This window comes from Pelophylax lessonae (assembly GCF_965119305.1).
Source record: "Pelophylax lessonae genome assembly, chromosome: 8".
Taxonomy (NCBI): domain Eukaryota; kingdom Metazoa; phylum Chordata; class Amphibia; order Anura; family Ranidae; genus Pelophylax; species Pelophylax lessonae.
The window spans coordinates 294,229,291-294,251,454 of record NC_138775.1 but is presented as its reverse complement, the minus strand read 5'-3'; the positions used below and the strand labels follow the sequence as shown (position 1 = coordinate 294,251,454).

The following is a 22,164-nucleotide window of genomic DNA, read 5'->3' as shown; positions in this document are numbered from 1 at the left end:
GGGATGTCAGCTGGGAGGTCACGTGACGGCTGTGCCCCTCCCGCTGTAGCCCTTTGATCAGGGGAGGAGAGCAGCAGGGGGGTCACATGACCAAACAGAAACGATCTGAAATAAGGTATTTGGAGGCATCATTTTATACAAATTTATACAAAGTGTAGTATGGCTTGGTAGAATAGAGGGGCTGGCAGTAATCATTCTTTGACTTTACTGTCAGCTACTAATAGCGGCAGGAGGGGAGGGGCGGGAGCAAGCAAGTTTCAAAATGACTTGCTAAGCTATTGCCAGACTTGCCAGGCATCACAAGTTTGTTGCACAATTGCAGCAAGTCCGCATTGCATGACTCCAGATCACCTTTCTTTGCAAACATTCTGCAAGTCTGCTGCAAGTTCTGGTTCAGTTATATTGTGCAATAGTCTTCCCACCACAGGGGTCACTGTGACTGAATTTTCATGTTGTAGACTTGCAGAGTTCTTGCTGTAGACTCACCACTGCAACTTTGCTCTGGCTATAGACTTGCCATCCAAATTTGCTACAAATTGGAAAAGTGTCAACTGGAAATTGTGTTTCAAGTGCTCTGCAAGTGTACAACTTGCCAGTGAAAATGTGCAACAGGTTAACAGACTTAAAATTTAACACTGCCACAAATTTGTTGCAGGTTATGCTTGCTATCTGGGACAGGAGCTAACAGGTAGGGAGGGAGGGAGGAGAGCAACAGGATGACCGAGGCACATAAACTGACCACGGTATCATGTATCAACAGCCATGATTACTGTGGTCAGTTTACATAGGGGGACACAGGAACAGGCAAGATTAACCAGGTTTTTCACTGCATAGAAAAGGACAGATCAGACAGCACAAGCACTATGCTGTTAAACCTGCTATATGGGAACAGGAGCTCTCTTTTTTTTTTTTAGGGTTACAACCTCTTTAAAAGCTCAGTTAGGTGGAGGCAAGATAGGCTTTCCTGAAGAGATGCGTTTTAGGGGATCGCCTAAAGTTGGAGAGAGTAGGAGATAGTGAAACAGATTTTGGTAGGGTGTTCCAGAGGATGGGAGAGGCTCCTGGGAAGTCCTGGAGGTGAGCATGGGAGGGTCCTGGGGGTGAACATGGGTAATGAAGGACATAGCGAGCAGGGGGTCTTGGGAAGAGTGAAGAGGGCGATTTTGGAGATATTTTGAGATGAGGTTGGTGTTGTGGCCAGGGGCAGAGTTGAGGATAGCTTTGAAGTTTGAATCTTTTTCTATCCCAGAAAAGGCCAATAAGTCTTAGTCAGGACACCTACAGGGAAAAAACCAGCTGAAGCTAATAAATGAAGAAAGACCAAAATCAGGACTGAATTAGGAGTATAAAAACCATCCAATTCCCTCAGACATTCCCAAATTCCAGAGATCAGAACCTTTAGAGAACAGAGTTCGGCATGGTAGGGGGTACATGTGTGAGCGCCTGTCTTGTAGAAAAAGATATGTGGCTGGCTGGAGGCTGGTGAGTACAACCAACAACATTCAAGCAGCAAAATACAATCCTAAGTGTCAGTAATGGGAAAAATGCTTCTATTCCGTCACCTGTCCATGCCGCCCCCAGGCCAGCGTCAGTGCAGACCAACTCAGGGTTCAAGGACCCTGGTGGGATAAAGCGGAACTTCCCTCAAAAGGGGAAGTTCTGCTCTTCTGTCTCCCCCCTCCTCTGCCATATTAGAAATACGAATTGATTGGGGGAGGGATGCAAGTACCTGGTTTTGAAAGGTACAAGCTCCCACTTCCAGCTGGATTGCCACGGCAGATCTGCCGGAAGTTCTCCTCCCCCACTCCCTGCCTGCAGCCTTCTGGGACACGTCACGTCACAGGTCTCAGAAAGCTGCCGGACCATTCACAAAGTGCAGAGTGGCCCGCTTGTGTGCAGTGGAAGTTGGCTGGGAAACCGCAAGGAGTCACAGCCGGCTGCCCACAGTTGACATACTGGCATCGGGGACTCCAAGAGCCAGTCCAGGTAGGCACAGCGCAGGATCCTTGGACAGGTGAGTATCTGTTTATTAGAAGTCATCAGCTCAGTTTTTGTCATTGTTAATTTTTCCAGAACTGACTGAAGCTCCTCTTTAACTGGTTCCGGACCGCCCACCGCATATATACTGCGGCAGGCTGGCTCTCCTACGCGAACGGCGTGCACGCGAGCACACTCTGCCGCCGGCGCGCTCCTGCCCCCACTCGGTGGCGGGGACGCCGATGCACGGGGCAGGCGGCTGACTCCCCGCTGAGAGAAAATAACGGTCAGCTGTTGTAAACACAGCTGACCATTCTTCTCCCTGGAATGATCACAAAGCTCATGTGATCCTTCTATATAGGAACACAGGTCTCTATGGTCATTCCATAAGCCCCGGCCCCATACAGTTAGAATCACTCCCCTAGGCTCACATTTAACCCATTGATCACCCACAGCGTTAACCCCTTCCCTGCCAGTGTCATTAGTACAGTGACAGTGCGTATTTTTAGCACTGATTACTGTAGTAATGTCACTGGTCCCCCCAAAAGTGTCAAAAATGTCAGTTAGGTGTACGATCTGTCCGCTGCAATGTTGCAGTCCCGCTATAAACTGCAGATCGCCGCCATTACTAGTAAAAAAAAAAACAATAAAAATGACATAAATCTTTCCCGTAGTTAGTAACTTTTGCACAAACCAATCAAAATTCGCTTATTGCGTATTTTTTAACCAAAAATATGTAGCAGAAAACAAATTGGCCTAAATTTATGAAAAATTTCGATTTTTTACACTTTTTTGGGGGAACGTTATATAGCAGAATGTGAAAAATATTGTTTGTTTTTCAGAATTGTCGCTCTTTTTTTGTTTATAGCGCAAAAAATAAAAAATCGCACAGGTGATCAAATACCACCAAAAGAAATCTCTATTTGTGGGGAAAAAAAGGCATCAATTTTATTTTGGTACAGCGTCGCACGACTGCGCAATTGTTTGTTAAAGTAACGCAGTGCCGAATCCCAAAATATAGCCTGGTCATTAAGGGGGAAAAATCTTCCGGTCCAGAAGTGGTTAAGGGTTTAAAGCTGAACTCCGGGCAAAGAGATGAATACAAATATACAGCGAGTAAAATAAGTATTGAACACGTCACCATTTTTCTAAGTAAATATATTTCTAAAGGCGCTATTGACATGAAATTTTCACCACATGTCGGTAACAACCCGTCCAATCCATACAGTAAATATCTCCCAAACAGTGCAGGTTTAGGAGATATTTACAGTGCCTATAGGTAAGCCTTATTATAGTATCTATAGGTACAAACAATCGATGGACGTTTACTTCAACTCTAAGAGCCGGTTCACACTGCCGCAACCTCTAAGTCACCTCATAAGGGGCGACTTGTTAGCGCGACTTTGCGCGTATTCAGCGCGACTTGTATGATAGACGACTTTGTACGACTTTGTATTTGGCCAATCAGAATATGATGGTTCTGGGTCATGCTCAATCACACAAAAAAAAAAATTCGTAAAAATTGTCGTTTTTGATAGAGAGCCAATTATTGAAAAAATTATTGAAAAAAAAAAAAGAGATTTCTTTGGATTTAGTGTCTGGGGGGTCTAAAAAGTGTACCTGTGAAGTTTCATCTCTGTAGCATGTCCAGAACCAGAAAAAAAAAGATAATTTTTCTTATAATTATTAATAGAGCAGGGTAGTGGCTCCTCTCCACCTGGGCGTTTTTGTTGCAGGCATTTATCGGGCATTTTTAGAGGCATGCATGACTTTTTTTGGATTTAGTGTCTGGGGGGTCTAAGAAGTGTACCTGTGAAGTTTCAGCTCTGTAGCATGTGCAGAACCAGAAAAAAAAGATAATTTTTCTTATATTTTTCTAAATCCAAAAAATGTCATGCCTGCCTCCAAAAATGCCCGATAAATGCCTGCAAGAAAAACGCCCAGGTGGAGAGAAGCCATATGCCTGTGCTACTAAAAATTATAAGAAAAATGCTCTTTTTTTCTTGTTCAGGACCATTTTAATGGAAAGTCAGATCACAAGTCGCTTGCTTCAAATTAGATAAGGAGGCGACTCCCATTGAAGTCTATGGGACAAGTCGGATACAAGTCGCCTCAAAGTAGTACAGGACCCTTTTCAGAAGTTGGAGCGACTTCAGTAGTGCCAATTAAGTCGGCACTCATTGATTAACATTGCTTTTGTTATGTCAAGCGACTTGAGGGCACACAAGTCGCCTCACAAGTCGCGGCAGTGTGAACGGACTCTAAATCTCTCAGCAGCAAAGATCTTCAAGTGTAGCTCCGGCCTCAAAAGAACAGCTTCCCACTGAACTCTGATATATTTATATAAGGGGTTTATATACCCCCTTTAATTTTCTCTTCTCCGGTTCCAGGATATACATCTCCACAATCCAGGCTGCTGGCCCCTTCTGAAAACACTGAAATGCTAAACCCACAGTGACTTCTTATAAGCGCACCAGGCATGTTTTCCTAATTAATGTGAGTGATATACAGCAGTTACAGATTAAAACCATTGAACATCCCACCCCCCATATGGAAAAAACATTTTACACATACAATTACAGCTACTAAAGTGGTTGTAAAGGCATGACATTCCTCATCTTAACCGCTTTCGGAACGCCCGCAGCAGAAATACTGCGGCGGGCAGGCCCTCCTGCGCGAACCGACGTAGGTATACGTCGGTTCGCGCGCCTGCATCTAGGGGGCTCTGATGCAGCCGGCAAGTGGCTCCGATTGCCGCCTGACACCCACAATCCTTCCCCGCTGAGAGAGAACAATCAGCTGTTGTAAACACAGCTGACCGTTCTTCTCTCTGGAATGATCACAGATCTCTACGGTGAGCTCCCGCCTCCCACTCGGCAGTGGGGACTCCGATGCACAGAGCAGGCAGCTTCGATTGCCGCCTGACACCCGCGATCGCTCCCCGCTGAGAGAGAAGAACGATCGGCTGTTGCAAACACATCTGACCGTTCTTCTCCCTGGAATGATCACAGAGCTCCTATGATCCTTCTATATAGGATCACAGGTCTCTATGGTCATTTCACAAGCCCCTCCCCCATACAGTTAGAAACACTCCCCTAGGCTCCCCTTTGATGGCCCCTGGGTTAAACCCCTTCCCTGCGAGTGTCATTATTACAGTAACAGTGCATATTTTTAGCACTGATTACTGTAATAATGTTATTGGTTCCCCCAAAAGTGTCAAAAATGTCAGCTAGGGGTCCGATCTGTCTGCTGCAATGTTGCAGTCCCGCTAAAAATCGCCACCATTACAAGTAAAAAAAAAAAAAATACATAAATCTTTCCCGTAGTTAGCAGATGCGATAACTTTTGCACAGACCAATCAAAATACACTTTTTGAGATTTTTGTTCCCAAAAATATGTAGCAGACAACAAATTGGCCTAAAATGATGAAAAAATTAGATTTTTACATTTTTTTTGGAAATGTTTTATAGCAGAATGTGAAAAATATTTGTGACGAGACCCTTGCTCGCTCGCTTCCGCTCTCCCGACACTCCTCTGTTTCTAGTGAGTCAGCTTGCAGATCGCAACGTCTGATGGTTCGGTCAACCAAGGCTCCGGGATCCGAACTACAGCTATGTGCCGTTCGGAATCCATTAGAACAAACACCAAGCAGGCTGTATGTAAGTTCAAACAGGAAGACGATTTATTGGAAGAACACAGCACACTTTTATACAGAATTTGGAACGCCCTGCCCCCAACAATCGCTTTCCCATTGGTCAATTGCACAGTACATGCCGTTCTCCTTCAGGTCCTCCTTAGCCATGCAAATGAGGACTCGAAAATGAGTCAGCTGGGATTGGCCCGTTAGCTTGAGTAGAAGGACTGTTATGTGTAATGAGACAGAAACCCCCAGGGGACAATCAATGTACACAATAGCCAGACACAGAACAATGGGAGGTCATTAGCACTTACAGTGAGATAGGGCAATCCACATTCCCAATACACAAACAAAAGGAAAACCTTGCTGACATTGAAAGATATGTAATGTACACATCATTTAGGAATTACAGATGTCATGGCAAATGGGAATAAATCCTAATATTTCTATATGGAGATATTGCTGGCAAATATGAAGCAATTCAAACCATTACTTATCTGTCTTTAAATTCCAGTGACGGTGAACACCGTCACAATATTGTCTGTTTTTCAGAATTGTCGCACTTTTTTCATTATAGTGCAAAATATAAAAAATCGCACAGGTGATCAAATACCACCAAAAGAAATCTCTATTTGTGGGAAAAAAAGAACATCGATTTTATTTAGGTACAGCGTCGCACAACCGTGCAATTGTCCGTTAAAGCAACGCAGTGCTGAATCGCAAAAAGTGGCCTGTCGGGCACATTGTGTGGACACACAGGGGTGACTGAGGTAGGGGGGAAATGTCTGATAAAGGGGTGGGGGGGGGATATCTGGTGAAGGTGTCCACTGGCACAGGGGTGGGGGGGGGGAGTGGGATCACTTAAAATGACACAGGAGGATCAGAGGGGGGCAATCAAAATGACACAGGAGGATCAGAAGGGGGGGGGGGGGGGAATCAAAATGACACAGGAGGATCAGAAGGGGTTACTAAAATGGAATACTAAAATGTATTCTTCTTCATGGAAAAATAAGACATCCCCTGAAAATAAGACCTAGCGCATCTTTGGGAGAAAAAATCAATATAAGACACTGTCTTATTTTCGGGGAAACACGGGATAGATTAAAAGGATTGCACTGAAGATAAATGAATTGGTGTAAAAATCAAGAGTCCAACTGATAACGTCCATGCATATAACTAAGAACAACTATTATAAAATAAATTACAAGAGTCCAATAAATAAAAGTCCAGGACTCATACCAGTCCTTTGCCAATGAAGAACGAGCGTTGCTGCATAGTAACATCACAGCCAGTGAGCTCGGAAACGCGTTGCATATGAGTGACGACATCCGCTCTCCAGTCACGGCTTTTCAGCGCTTCAAGCCTCGTTTTCGGCCAGCATGCACGCCAGTGTAAAGTGGGGTCATGGATCTACACCATACTTAGCTGGCTCTCTTCCATCATGGTCAGCATTGCCAACCATCAGTATTTTTACTGGCAGCAAGTAAAAAATGTGCACTTTTCTCCTGCCAGGAAATGCCAGTGACAGGAAAAGGTTGCCAGTTTCTGGTTTGGAGCCAGCTGTGCTTGCTACAGTGTTTTCAGGTGGCACCACGAGGGGTGGGCATGGCGAAGGTGGTGCCTGAGCATGTCGTGTGATGTCATGGTGCAAGGGAGCTGAGAGGAGCGGCCTGAGCCTCCTGTGCAGGTCTGTGGGACAGGAGAAAGGCAAGCCAGGAATGGGACTGTCAGTGCTGTTTGGGCTGGAGTGGACTGAAGGGACCACCTGGCATGGAGAGAGACTGTCAATATGACTCAGAAGGGGACCTTTCGTGTCGGTGAGGTGTCATCATCATCTGTGTTACTGCACACTGCTGTCAGTGTCACTGTGAGCGTCAATTTCATGTGTGTGCCGCCCATTCTAATTTCTTGCCCTCCTGTCCCTGAAATATGTTTTTTTGCCTTAATGTCTACCTTAACCACTTTAACCCCGTCCACTGTACATTTACTGGGGCACTCTGCCGCTGCTAGGCAAAGCGCCGTAGCCCTACGTCGCTCGCTCAGGATACTGTAGGGGGCTAGCGCACGCTGCTAGCGCACGCTGCCAGCGGCGCTCTCCCGCCCCCTGCTCATTCCCTGGGCAGCCAGCGCGTGTGACCGGCGGCTCCGAAGGCCGCCGGCCACTCGCGATCTCCCGCAGCAGAGGAAGAAAGACAGATGGCTGATGTAAACACAACCGTCTGTCATTCTCCCTGAAGTGATCACAGAGGCTATGTGATCCTGCTATATAGGATCGCATGTTTCTGTGGTTACTTCACTAGCCACGCCCCCTGACAGTTAGAATCACGCCCCTAGGGACACATTTAACCCCTTGATCACCAGTACAGTTAACCCCTTCCCTGCCAGTGTAATTTTTACAGTAACAGTGCATATTTTTTTAGCACTGATTACTGTAGTAATGTCACTGGTACCCCCAACAGTGTCAAAAATGTCAGTTAGGGGTCCGATCTGTCCGCCGCAATGTCGCAGTCCCGCAAAAAAAAAAAAAATCGCAGATTGCCGCCATTACTAGTAAAAAAAAAAAAACAATAAAAATGACAGAAATCTTTCCCGTAGTTAGTAAACGCAATAACTTTTGCGCAAACCAATCAAAATACGCTTATTGCGATTTTTTTCCCAAAAATATGTAGCAGAAAACTAATTGGCCTAAAATGTTAAAAAATATTGATTTTTACATTTTTTTTTTTTGAGAATTTCATATAAAAAAAAATGTGAAAAATATTGTTATTTTTTCAAAACTGTCGCTCTCTTTTTGTTTATAGCGCAAAAAATAAAAAATTACACAGGTGATCAAATACCACCAAAAGAAAGCTCTGTTTGTGGGGAAAAAAAGGACGTCAATTTCATTTGGGTACAGCATCGCACCGCGCAATTGTCTGTTAAAATCACGCAGTGCCGAATCGCAAAATGGGGCATGGTCATTGAGCAGCCAAATCCTCCGGGGCTTAAGTGGTTAAATCACAATTCTTATTGCATAGTGGACTTGTTTGTAGCCTAAATACTAAAATTTTCACTTAAAAACTGTAATTTTGGAACTTTTGGAAATGCTAGTAAAAAACGTGGCTGTGACAGTAAATTTTGGGTGTCGTGTCAGTAAATTTCAATCTGGTAGGTTGGCAGCACTGATCATGGTGTCAGACCCCGTTGACAGTGCCTATGTCCACCAAGGAGAATCACAGATTACTCACCCCAGGACATCGATCCACAGGCATTCAACTCATCATTAATTGTGAGTTATTTTATACATTGTCCAAATAAATCATCCTGCTTATTACACTTAGAGGCACCTCCTGTTCCCTCCCATTTCTGTTTATAGTCAGAGCAGGTGGAAATGCCAGATAACGGGGAAGTCATTTGTGGGGCTGATGTGCCCACAGCAGTGTTGGCTTCACCATCTGGATCCAGTTCTGTCATGGTGAGACCTGAAGCACAACTGCTCATTCTACATAGTTACATAATAGTTGAGGTTGAATAAAGACGATAGCCAATCCAGTTCAACCTGTGTAGCTGTGTGTGGATGTATTCATCTCACATACCACTGAATGTTTTGATCCTTGAGATGTACGTCCAAGAGTCTTTTAAAAGTAGCCATACTCCCTTCATTTACTACCATTTGTGGTCGAGAGTTCCACAGTCTTGTAGCCCTTACTATAAAGAACCCCCTGTGTAGCCTGAGGTTAAATCGCTTCTCCTCTAATCGCATTGTATGGCCTTGTGTCCTCATGCATTCGTTGCAACTGAATCGTTTTTTTTCTATGCTGAGATCACCGTTGAGGCCCTCTCAGGCGTCTCCATTCCAGGGAGAATAAATCAAGCGCTTGCAAGCGCTCTTCATAATTAAGGTCCCTCCCTGGAGAAGAGACACCTGAGAGGGGACATGATAGCAATTTATAAATATCTCAATGGTGATCTCAGCATAGAAAAAAAGCTATTCAGTCGAAAGGATTGCATGAGGACTCGAGGGCATACAATGCGATTAGAGGAGAAGCGTTTTAACCTCAGGCAACGTGGGGGGTTCTTTACTGTTAGAGCTACAAGATTGTGGAATTCTCTACCACAAGAGGTGGTTTCTGCGGGAAGTATGGTGGCTTTCAAAAGACTCTTAGACATACATCTCAAGGATCAGAACATTCAGGGGTATGATAGATGATTTCGGCCACACACACCTACACAGGTTGAACTGGATGGACTATTGTCTTTATTCAACCTCAACTACTATGTAACTATGTAAGGTCCTCCAATCCCCTAACTAGCTTATTTGCCCTTCTCTGGACTCTCTCCAGCTCCAACACATCCCTTCTGAGGATTGGAGACCAGAACTGGACAGAATACTCCAAGCGTGGCCGGACCAGTGATTTATAAAGTGGTAGGACTATAGTTTTATCTCTGGAATACATCCCCTTCCTTATGCATGCCAATATTCTGCCGGTGTTCTGTCAGAAAACCCTACCCCATCAGATTTCCCTACCTACGTCATTTCCGGTGCGGGTTCATCATGCACCAGCTGTAGCCGCGTCACACGTCCTACTGCGTGTAATAGGTAGGGAATTTTGATAACATCATAAGGGGGTGAGGCAAAAGTCCTACTGCGCATGAGCGGGCGCATGCGCACCAACGGATCGGGTAGTGGCATCTCTTATAACACGCATCCATCCGATCTCCATGGCATACACTGCGCCGAGCCGACAATTGGACAATCCTATTCCCTACCCACACGCGCACGCCTACTGTCTAATTGTTAGATCGATGCAGTGTAGGGCATGGAGATCAGATTGTTGGGTCGGTGCAGTGTCGGCCATGGAGATCAGATGGATGTTTATGAGAGATCCCGCTGCCCGACCCGTTGGTGCGCATGCGCCGGCGCATGCACACTAGGACTTTTGTCTGACCACTTACGATGTTATCAAAATGCCCTACCTATTCTGCGCATGCGCAGTAGGACTTGTGACGCGGCTACAGCTGATTCATGACGAAGCCACAGCTGATCCACAACCGGAAATGACGGAGGTATGGAATTCTGATAGGGCATGGTATTCTGACAGAACACCGGCTTTGGCAGCAGCAGCTTGACATTGCATTCTCTGTCATTTTTTTTATTTCCCTGTTGTGATGTTTATCTGCGTATTTTAGCATCTACAAGGATACTGATACTTTAGCCTGTTGCTGCACTGACAGCTGTGGTGGGGACCTCCAGCCACCTTAGCATGTTCACATGTGGTCTGCCTTCCTGTGGGTTAACATAATAAGCGGTGTGATTGTAAGGGAGCGTTCTGCTCGGATTCACTGCAGGTAAACAAATGCCGCTCACCCAGGGCGACCTCGTGAAAGAGAAGCCATGTCACAGCGATCAAACGGATCAGGTAGCGGGTGCAGAGGAAAGGGGCAATTGTGCGTTTTTCCTGCACAAGCCGTGTAAGTTGGTTTAACCCGTCGCTGAGGTCACCGTGCAGACGGAAACCTGCTCAATCATTTATGTCACAAGTCAGCCAAGTGATGAAGGAACATCTGGATGGCAAACAAATCAGACAAACTACTTATATCACGTCCCCGCCAGTTAAATAAAGCTGACAGATCAGCCGCGTTACCTAGAGGGGAATCGCCAGAAAACCTCACGAGGAAAAGAGACTTCCAGCTAAGTGATACTGGCAGCCGCAGCAAACAATATTCAAAGAGAGTCAGTAGTGTTATATAAGGATGGAAGGGAAAGGCGCTGCTGTGTTACTGACGCGTTTTGCTCTCATTCTGCCTTTCTATGGGGCTGAAAGTGGAATTTCTATCAGGATGACCGGCTCTCAGTCTCTTTTTATGTTTGTTACCTAAACAGCAATTTTAGCTTCCAGAAATCTTAAACCCCCTTTACAGGGTTCTTAACACAGGAGACATTTCCTGGGCTTCCCAATCATGTGATTGCTGTTATTGACTGTCACAATGACCATGTGATCAAACATGCATCCTACAGCCTCCCAATCCTCAGCAGTGAATGGGAGCTGTCATGACATGGCAGTCATCTCAATTCTCAGCAGTGATCAGGAGCTGTGATGACATGGCAGTCATCCCAATCCTCAGCAGCGATCAGGAGCTGTCATGACATGGTGGTCATCCCAATGCTCAGCAGTGATCAGGAGCTGTCATCACATGGCGGTCATCCCAATCCTCAGCAGTGATCAGGAGCTGTCATGACATGGCGGTCATCCCAATCCTCAGCAGTGATCAGGAGCTGTCATGACATGGCGGTCATCCCAACCCTCAGCATTGATCAGGAGCTGTCATGACATGGCGGTCATCCCAACCCTCAGCAGTGATCAGGAGCTGTCATGACATGGCAGTCATCCCAATCCTCAGCAGTGATCAGGAGCTGTCATGACATAGCGGTCATCCCAATCCTCAGCAATGATCAGGAGCTGTCGTGACATGGCAGTCATCCCAATCCTTAACAGTGATCAGGAGCTGTCATGATATGGCGGTCATCCCAATTTGGTCCTCAGCAGTGATCAGAAGCTGTCATGACATGGTGGTCATCCCAATCCTCAGCAGTGATCAGGAGCTGTCATGACATGGCGGTCATGCCATCCTCAGCAGTGATCAGGAGCTGTCATGACATCGCGGTCATCCCAGTCCTCAGCAGTGATCAGGAGCTGTCATGACATGGCGGTCATCCCAACCCTCAGCAGTGATCAGGAGCTGTCATGACATGGCGGTCATCCCAACCCTCAGCATTGATCAGGAGCTGTCATGACATGGTGGTCATCCCAATCCTCAGCAGTGATCAGGAGCTGTCATGACATGGCGGTCATCCCAACCCTCAGCATTGATCAGGAGCTGTCATGACATGGCGGTCATCCCAACCCTCAGCAGTGATCAGGAGCTGTCATGACATGGCAGTCATCCCAATCCTCAGCAGTGATCAGGAGCTGTCATGACATAGCGGTCATCCCAATCCTCAGCAATGATCAGGAGCTGTCGTGACATGGCAGTCATCCCAATCCTTAACAGTGATCAGGAGCTGTCATGATATGGCGGTCATCCCAATTTGGTCCTCAGCAGTGATCAGAAGCTGTCATGACATGGTGGTCATCCCAATCCTCAGCAGTGATCAGGAGCTGTCATGACATGGCGGTCATGCCATCCTCAGCAGTGATCAGGAGCTGTCATGACATCGCGGTCATCCCAGTCCTCAGCAGTGATCAGGAGCTGTCATGACATGGCGGTCATCCCAACCCTCAGCAGTGATCAGGAGCTGTCATGACATGGCGGTCATCCCAACCCTCAGCATTGATCAGGAGCTGTCATGACATGGTGGTCATCCCAATCCTCAGCAGTGATCAGGAGCTGTCATGACATGGCGGTCATCCCAACCCTCAGCAGTGATCAGGAGCTGTCATGACATGGCGGTCATCCCAATCCTTAACAGTGATCAGGAGCTGTCATGACATGGCAGTCATCCCAATCCTTAACAGTGATCAGGAGCTGTCATGATATGGCGGTCATCCCAACCCTCAGCAGTGATCAGGAGCTGTCATGACATGGCGGTCATCCCAACCCTCAGCAGTGATCAGGAGCTGTCATGACATGGCGGGTATCCCAACCCTCAGCATTGATCAGGAGCTGTCACGACATGGCTGTCATGCCATCCTCAGCAGTGATCAGGAGCTGTCATGACATGGCTGTCATGCCATCCTCAGCAGTGATCAGGAGCTGTCATGACATCGCGGTCATCCCAGTCCTCAGCAGTGATCAGGAGCTGTCATGACATGGCGGTCATCCCAACCCTCAGCAGTGATCAGGAGCTGTCATCCCAATCCTCAGCAGTGATCAGGAGCTGTCATGACATGGCGGTCATCCCAATCCTCAGCAGTGATCAGGAGCTGTCATGACATGGCGGTCATCCCAACCCTCAGCAGTGATCAGGAGCTGTCATGACATGGCGGTCATCCCAATCCTTAACAGTGATCAGGAGCTGTCATGACATGGCAGTCATCCCAATCCTTAACAGTGATCAGGAGCTGTCATCACATGGCGGTCATCCCAATCCTCAGCAGTGATCAGGAGCTGTCATGACATGGCGGTCATCCCAATCCTCAGCAGTGATCAGGAGCTGTCATGACATGGCGGTCATCCCAACCCTCAGCATTGATCAGGAGCTGTCATGACATGGCGGTCATCCCAACCCTCAGCAGTGATCAGGAGCTGTCATGACATGGCAGTCATCCCAATCCTCAGCAGTGATCAGGAGCTGTCATGACATAGCGGTCATCCCAATCCTCAGCAATGATCAGGAGCTGTCGTGACATGGCAGTCATCCCAATCCTTAACAGTGATCAGGAGCTGTCATGATATGGCGGTCATCCCAAATTGGTCCTCAGCAGTGATCAGAAGCTGTCATGACATGGTGGTCATCCCAATCCTCAGCAGTGATCAGGAGCTGTCATGACATGGCGGTCATGCCATCCTCAGCAGTGATCAGGAGCTGTCATGACATCACGGTCATCCCAGTCCTCAGCAGTGATCAGGAGCTGTCATGACATGGCAGTCATCCCAATCCTTAACAGTGATCAGGAGCTGTCATGATATGGCGGTCATCCCAACCCTCAGCAGTGATCAGGAGCTGTCATGACATGGCGGTCATCCCAACCCTCAGCAGTGATCAGGAGCTGTCATGACATGGCGGTCATCCCAACCCTCAGCATTGATCAGGAGCTGTCATGACATGGTGGTCATCCCAATCCTCAGCAGTGATCAGGAGCTGTCATGACATGGCGGTCATCCCAACCCTCAGCAGTGATCAGGAGCTGTCATGACATGGCGGTCATCCCAATCCTTAACAGTGATCAGGAGCTGTCATGACATGGCAGTCATCCCAATCCTTAACAGTGATCAGGAGCTGTCATGATATGGCGGTCATCCCAACCCTCAGCAGTGATCAGGAGCTGTCATGACATGGCGGTCATCCCAACCCTCAGCAGTGATCAGGAGCTGTCATGACATGGCGGTCATCCCAACCCTCAGCATTGATCAGGAGCTGTCACGACATGGCTGTCATGCCATCCTCAGCAGTGATCAGGAGCTGTCATGACATGGCTGTCATGCCATCCTCAGCAGTGATCAGGAGCTGTCATGACATCGCGGTCATCCCAGTCCTCAGCAGTGATCAGGAGCTGTCATGACATGGTGGTCATCCCAACCCTCAGCAGTGATCAGGAGCTGTCATGACATGGCGGTCATCCCAACCCTCAGCAGTGATCAGGAGCTGTCATCCCAATCCTCAGCAGTGATCAGGAGCTGTCATGACATGGCGGTCATCCCAATCCTCAGCAGTGATCAGGAGCTGTCATGACATGGCGGTCATCCCAACCCTCAGCAGTGATCAGGAGCTGTCATGACATGGCGGTCATCCCAATCCTTAACAGTGATCAGGAGCTGTCATGACATGGCAGTCATCCCAATCCTTAACAGTGATCAGGAGCTGTCATGATATGGCGGTCATCCCAACCCTCAGCAGTGATCAGGAGCTGTCATGACATGGCGGTCATCCCAACCCTCAGCATTGATCAAGAGCTGTCACGACATGGCGGTCATCCCAATCCTCAGCAGTGATCAGGAGCTGTCATGACATGGCGGTCATGCCATCCTCAGCAGTGATCAGGAGCTGTCATGACATCGCGGTCATCCCAGTCCTCAGCAGTGATCAGGAGCTGTCATGACATGGCGGTCATCCCAATCCTCAGCAGTGATCAGGAGCTGTCATGACATGGCGGTCATCCCAACCCTCAGCAGTGATCAGGAGCTGTCATGACATGGCGGTCATCCCATCTTCAGCAGTGATCAGGCGCTGTCATGACATGGCGGTAATCCCAATCCTCAGCAGTGATCAGGAGCTGTCATGACATGGCGGTCATCCCAATGAAAAAAAAATATATATATTTTTTTTTTAACATTTTAGGCCAATTTGTTTTCTGCTACATATTTTTGGTAAAGAAAATCGCAATAAGCGTATTTTGATTGTTTGCGCAAAAGTTATCACATCTCCTAACTACGGGAAAGATTGATGTCATTTTTATTGTTTTTTTTACTAGTAATGGCGGCGATCTGGATTTCTTTCCGGGACTGCGACATTGCGGCGGACAGATCGGACCCCTAACTGACATTTTTGACACTTTTGGGGGGACCAGTGACATTACTACAGTAATCAGTACTAAAAAATATGCACTGTCACTGTACTAATGACGCTGGCAGGGAAGGGGTTAACACAGTAAGTGATCAAGGGGTTATATGTGTACCTAGGGGCGTGTTTCTAACTGTGGGGGGCGTGGCTTGTGAAATGATCATAGAGACCTGTGTTCCTATATAGAAGGATCACAGGAGCTCTGTGATCATTCCAGGGAGAAGAACGGTCAGATGTGTTTACAACATCCGACCGTCCTTCTCTCTCAGTGGGGAGCGATCGCGGTGTCAGGTGGCAATCAGAGCCGCCGGCCCCGTGCATCGGAGTCCCTGCTGCCGGTGCGCCACCGACGCAGCCCTACGTCGGTTCGCGCAGGAGGGCCGCCCTGCCGCAGTATATATGCGGTGGGCGGTCCGGAACCGGTTAAGGGAAATCGAAAATCACGTCTCTTCAGGGAAACTTTTCCCGCCTCCACCTAAGAACTGAACTTTTATTTTATAAACTTATAGTTATTACTTTTTGTATCCCTTTTAGATTGTAAGCTCTCATGAGCAGGACCCTCCTCCCCCTCTTGCTTGATTTGTACTGTAACTATTATATTGTAAATATAATATGTGTATATACTAATATTGTGAAGTGCTGTGTATACTGCACTATATAATATTCTTATAATAATGTAATATATGATATTCTTCATCGTCTGTTCACCTAAACTCAGAGTCTGTACAAGGCAAGGAATAGATTCCCGCCATTCTTGGGTGATCTTATATTAAATGGTGACTATAAACTGACTCGTAATGCGTTGGCGAGATCTAAGAATAACCGTCTACAACCGCACATTCCACGCGCCGCCAGTGTTTACGCGGATATATTTTATTACTGTAAGCAGACCCTGTGATAAGTAAATTATCCCGGCGTCAACGGCTCAGCGCATCAAATTATCCAAACTTCGGATTTCTCATGAAGCCGTCATCTACAGTCCAGCGCGTTGCGTAATTTTCAATCTGATCACCAGATAAACACATTGTAAATTCTAAATTTATGATTTACAGTCGTGGAATGTTTTACTATCTTGCCAGACGCTGAGATAGTTGACCGGTTTTTAGCCTGAGCGATATTACCGCCCCCCCCCCCCCAATATTAACCACTTCCCTACTGGGTACTTAAACCCCCCTTCCTGCCCAGGCCAATTCTCAGCTTTCAGCGCGGTCGCACTTTGAATGACAATTGCGCGGTCATGTAACACTGTACCCAAATGAAATTTTTATAATTTTTTTCAAACAAATAGAGCTTTTATTTGGTGGTATTTTATCACTACTGGGGTTTTTATTTTTTGCTGAACAAACAAAAAAAGACCAAAAATTTTGAAAAAAACAAAACAAAACTGTTTTTATAGTTTGCTATAAAATTTAGAAAACAGGTAATTTTTCTCCTTCATTGATGCGCACTGATGAGGCGGCACTGATGTGCACTGATAGGCTGCACTGATGGGCACTGATAGGCTGCACTGATGGGCACTGATAGGCGACACTGATAGGCACTGATATGCGACACTGATGGGCACTGATAGGCTGCACTGATGGGCACAGATAGGCGACACTGATGGGCACTGATAGGCGACACTGGTGGGCACTGATAGGCGACACTGGTGGGCACTGATAGGCGACACTGGTGGGCACTGATAGGCGAGACTGGTGGGCACTGATAGGTGACACTGATGGGCACTGATAGGCAACACTGATGGGCACTGATAGGTGACACTGATGGGCACTGATAGGTGACACTGATGGGCACTGATAGGTGACACTGATGGGCACTGATAGGCGACACAGATGGGTACTGATAGGCTGCATTGATGGGCACTGATAGGCAACACTCATGGCACTGATAAGGCGGCACTGATGGGCACTGATAAGGCGGCACTAGTGGGTGGCAACACAAGGCACTGATAAGGCGGCAGTGGTAGGTGGAATCGCTGGGCACTGATAGGCAGCACTGAAGGGCACTGATAAGGCGGCACTGGCGGGTGGCACCGTTGGGCACTGATAGGCAGCACTGAAGGGCACTGATAGGCTGCACTGATGGGCACAGATAGGCGACACTGGTGGGCACTGATAGGCGACACTGGTGGGCACTGATAGGCTGCACTGATGGGCACAGATAGGCGACACTGATGGGCACAGATAGGCGACACTGATGGGCACAGATAGGCGACACTGATGGGCACAGATAGGCGACACTGATGGGCACTGATAGGTGGCACTGATGGGCACTGATAGGTGACACTGAAGGGCACTGATAGGTGACACTGATGGGCACTGATATGGACACTGATGGGCACTGATAGGCTACACTGATGGGCACTGATAGGTGACACTGATGGGCACTGATAGGCGACACAGATGGGTACTGATAGGCTGCATTGATGGGCACTGATAGGCAACACTCATGGCACTGATAAGGCGGCACTGATAAGGCGGCACTAGTGGGTGGCAACAATAGGCATTGATAAGGCGGCACTGGTAGGTGGAATCGCTGGGCACTGATAGGCAGCACTGAAGGGCACTGATAAGGCGGCACTGGCGGGTGGCACCGTTGGGCACTGATAGGCAGCACTGAAGGGCACTGATAGGTGGCACTGATGGGCGGCACTGATGGGCAATGATAGGGACTGGTAGGTGACACTGATAGGCAGCACTGATGACGGGGCACTGATAGGTGGCACTGATTGACACTAGTAGGTGGCTCTGACCTGCACTGGTAGATGGCTCACACGCTGAGAAAGAAAAAGCTGATCGCCGACTGCTGTTTACATCACGTGATTAGCTGTCATTTACTGACAGCTGATCACATGGTAAGGGACCGGGACCGCCCCCTTACTCCGATTTGTGATCAGCAGAGTCTCATGGACTCACTGATCACAGAGTGAGCCGCGTGCCGTGCTGGGAGCTCATGCTCAGCTCATGCACGGGGGGAAGTAAATGGACTCCCTCCTGGCAATTTAGGTCCGTGCTGTAGCCGTCTTTTGGCTATAGTGCGGGCAGGAAGAAGTTACAGGACTTCTATAGGGAAAAACATTGTTTTTGGTATTTGTACGTTGTTATACCTGTAGTGATAGTATTCAGTTTATGAATTCCTTTTTTTACATCACATTTATTTATATTTTTCACCACATTTACATGCAGACCAAGCTGTCCAGCAAAAATAGAAAGTTACAGGGGTTGGAACAAACCATAGAACACTGCCGGGGGTTCTTACAATTTTCACCTTTTATTCAAAAGTAGTAAAAAAAAAAAAAAAAACGAAGGTTGAACCGACATAATTTTTTTAGCGGCGAGTACCGATGCTTTCGGTCAAATAGGCACAGAGTACCGATACTTTTTGCGGTGCGATTTGAGCTGTCCCTGCCAGGAGAAGACAGTGACTATCGCTAGGGGCTATAGCAGTCACTAGCAATAATCGCAGGTGAATCCGGCAGGCTGGTTGTACCCAAGTTCATTGATCGACCAAATTGGTACATTCAACCCTGCCCATACATGGTTTAAATCTCAGCTGGTTCCTGCTGAACTGGCTGAGATTCGAACCATCTATGGCTGGCCTTATATACAACAGGAGTCTGCATGTGGCAGATGCAGCTCCCTGGGTGTGAAATTTTGCGCACAGCATGTTATTGGTGTGAACAGCATTTTTCAAGTCTTGCCACAGATTCTCAATGTGATTTAGGTCTGGACTTTGAATGGACCATTCTAACACATGAATATGCTTTGATGTAAACCATTCCATTGTAGCCCTGGCTGGATGTTTTGGGTCATTGTCCTGCTGGAAGGTGAACCTCCGCCCCAGTCTCAAGTCTTTTGTAGACTCTAACAGATTTTCTTCTAAGATTGCCCTGATCGCCGGTGGCGGGCCCGGTAAGTGGGGAAAATGACCGGGAAGTGGCGGGAGGGGGCACCTCTCCCGTCGGCCATAAGGGTGATCCCGCGGCGAATCTGCCACTGGGACCACCCTTATCTTAAATCGGACCGCTCGCAGTTTATAAAAATACCGGGGTTACGGTAGCTATCTGCTGCCATAACCCCGGTATTTAACATCATAGTACCGACGCAAAACTGCGGTGGGCGGTCCGGAAGTGGTTAATGTACATCTATTATGCCTGAAGCATGAACTACACTAAATATTTCAAATCTTTACAGGCTAATTAACACTAGCATTGTTCTCTGAAAAGCGATCTGCATCTGGATCGCTGTTCAGAGAGCAACCGCTTGGCAGTGAGGAGGCATTGTATCACTTCCTCACACCTGTTTTAACTGCCTAAAAATCCTGCAGTAGTTGAATAGGATCGAGTTAGTAGGCAACATGGTGGGTGGTGATAGTGGAGATCATTTTTGACCTATGGAGCTTTCAATCATTTCTACATGAAAAACAGGTGGAATTAATTGGAAAGCTTGGTTGAAAGGTGAGTACCAATGGTGCTGGGGAGGGGGTTGATAAAAATGCGGCTCAGCTGCAAGCTTTCGATGCCCTCCCAAACACAAGTGGCCTGCACACTACAGTCATAACTTAACAAAGTCAGCACCCAGCAGCCATGTGACAGAGCCATAGAGCACCTTGTCTGCTATGATCACCATAATGATGATAAGGACACAGTGGGGGGAGGGGGTCTGGGGGGCTGCACCTTCCTTCCCAAGTAGACTGTCAATTTAACTGTGTGCAGAGTGTGACGCCACCCGCTGCCAGAATCAGTCCTGCTGCACCCCCTCAGTCACCCTCAGCCACCTCTCATCAGTCTCTTCCTTATTCCACGTCACTTACCGAGGGAGAGCGATGCACAAATGAATCTCCCCGCCAGGGAAAGCACAGTAAGCAGTGAGCGGCTGGCTGGAACTATTTACCTTGTGCAGCGCAACATGCGACCCTGGACGATCTGCCTACACCCTGGTAAGCAAGTAGGAGCGGGTGTGTGATTTTGTAAAATACTTTTATTTATTAAGGCAGAAATGAACTGACAAACTGCCGGGACCCCCCTGTTGAATTGATGGGGCACAGGCCCAGTACAAAAGGACCAGTGGTGCATTGTGCAGCACAACATGCGGTGCGGGATTATCTGCCTACGCCCTGGTAAGCAAGTAGGAGTGGGGTGTGATTTTTTAAAATCCTTTTATTTATTTAGGCAGAAATGAACTGCCAGGACGTCCCTGTTGAATTGATAGGGCCCGGTACAAAAGGACCAGTTGTAGTGCATTGTGCAGCACAACATGCGGCGCGGGACTAGCTGCCTACGCCCTGGTAAGCAAATAGAAGCGGGTGTGTGACTTAGTAAAATCCTTTTATTTACTTAGGCAGAAATGAACTATGAAGTTGCCGGGACCCTGCTATTGAACTGATGGGGCCCGGTACAAAAGGACCAGTTGTAGTGCATTGTGCAGCACAACATGCGTCACAGGACTATTTGCCTACGCCCTGGTAAGCAAGTAGTAGCAGGTGTGTGACTTAGTAAAATCCTTTTATTTATTTAGGCAGAATTTAGCCATAAAGCTGTCCAGGCCCCCTTGGTGAGCTTATAGGGCCCGGTACAAAAGGACTGGCTGTACGGTCTTATCAGCTATCCGAGGAGGAGGGTTGGGGAGCAGTGTAGAATCTTAGACTTAGGCACCAGATGAGATTGTCTGGGCGCTGTCAAACACCAGCATGGGGTGATTCTCCGAGGATGCCTAGACTATGGCAACAGTGGCTGACTGACATACCCGACTTGGACAAAGAGGCCTGGGAGGACTGCTTTAGGGACTGCTCTAGACTGATATCATCCAGAGACAAGTTAATTCAAACAAAGTTCTTACATAGTATACTACACGTCCCAGAGACTGCACAGAATTTACCCCTGAAGGTCCCCTAATTGTAGATGTCTTAGATTGGAGGGTACATATTTTCATATGTTCTGGACATGCCCACGGGTGGCCCAGTTACGGAGGGAGGTATTTGCTATCAACACCCGCTTACAACTTTTGATCCCCTGCACTCCGGAGTTGGCGCCGCTGGGCATGCCAGACGATGTCCGGAGGCCCAGATGCACTGGACAGCTGATCTCCTTTTTGCTTTACTACGCAAAAAAGGAAATTATACTCAAGTGGGCTTCCCCTCCCCCCCTTATGACGACATCATGGGAGGCCATCGTCAACAGGGCCTTGCCAATGTATAAGTTGACTTCTATTAATAGGAATTGCCCCCAGAAGTATGAAAAAAATCTGGCAACCATGGCTAGACTGTTGATGTGCTGTAGCGTAATTCTGATTCAATGGTCCGATATGTTTGTATGATGTCTGAGTATCTCCTGTTTCAATGATATGTACAT

At 47.5% G+C, this 22,164-nt stretch overlaps 1 protein-coding gene across 5 annotated transcripts in view; it reads right to left on the bottom strand.

Annotated features, from left to right (window-relative positions):
- Positions 1-22,164, bottom strand: part of ST3GAL3 (ST3 beta-galactoside alpha-2,3-sialyltransferase 3) — a 742,392-nt gene that overhangs the window by 131,999 nt on the left and 588,229 nt on the right. The window lies entirely within an intron of this gene.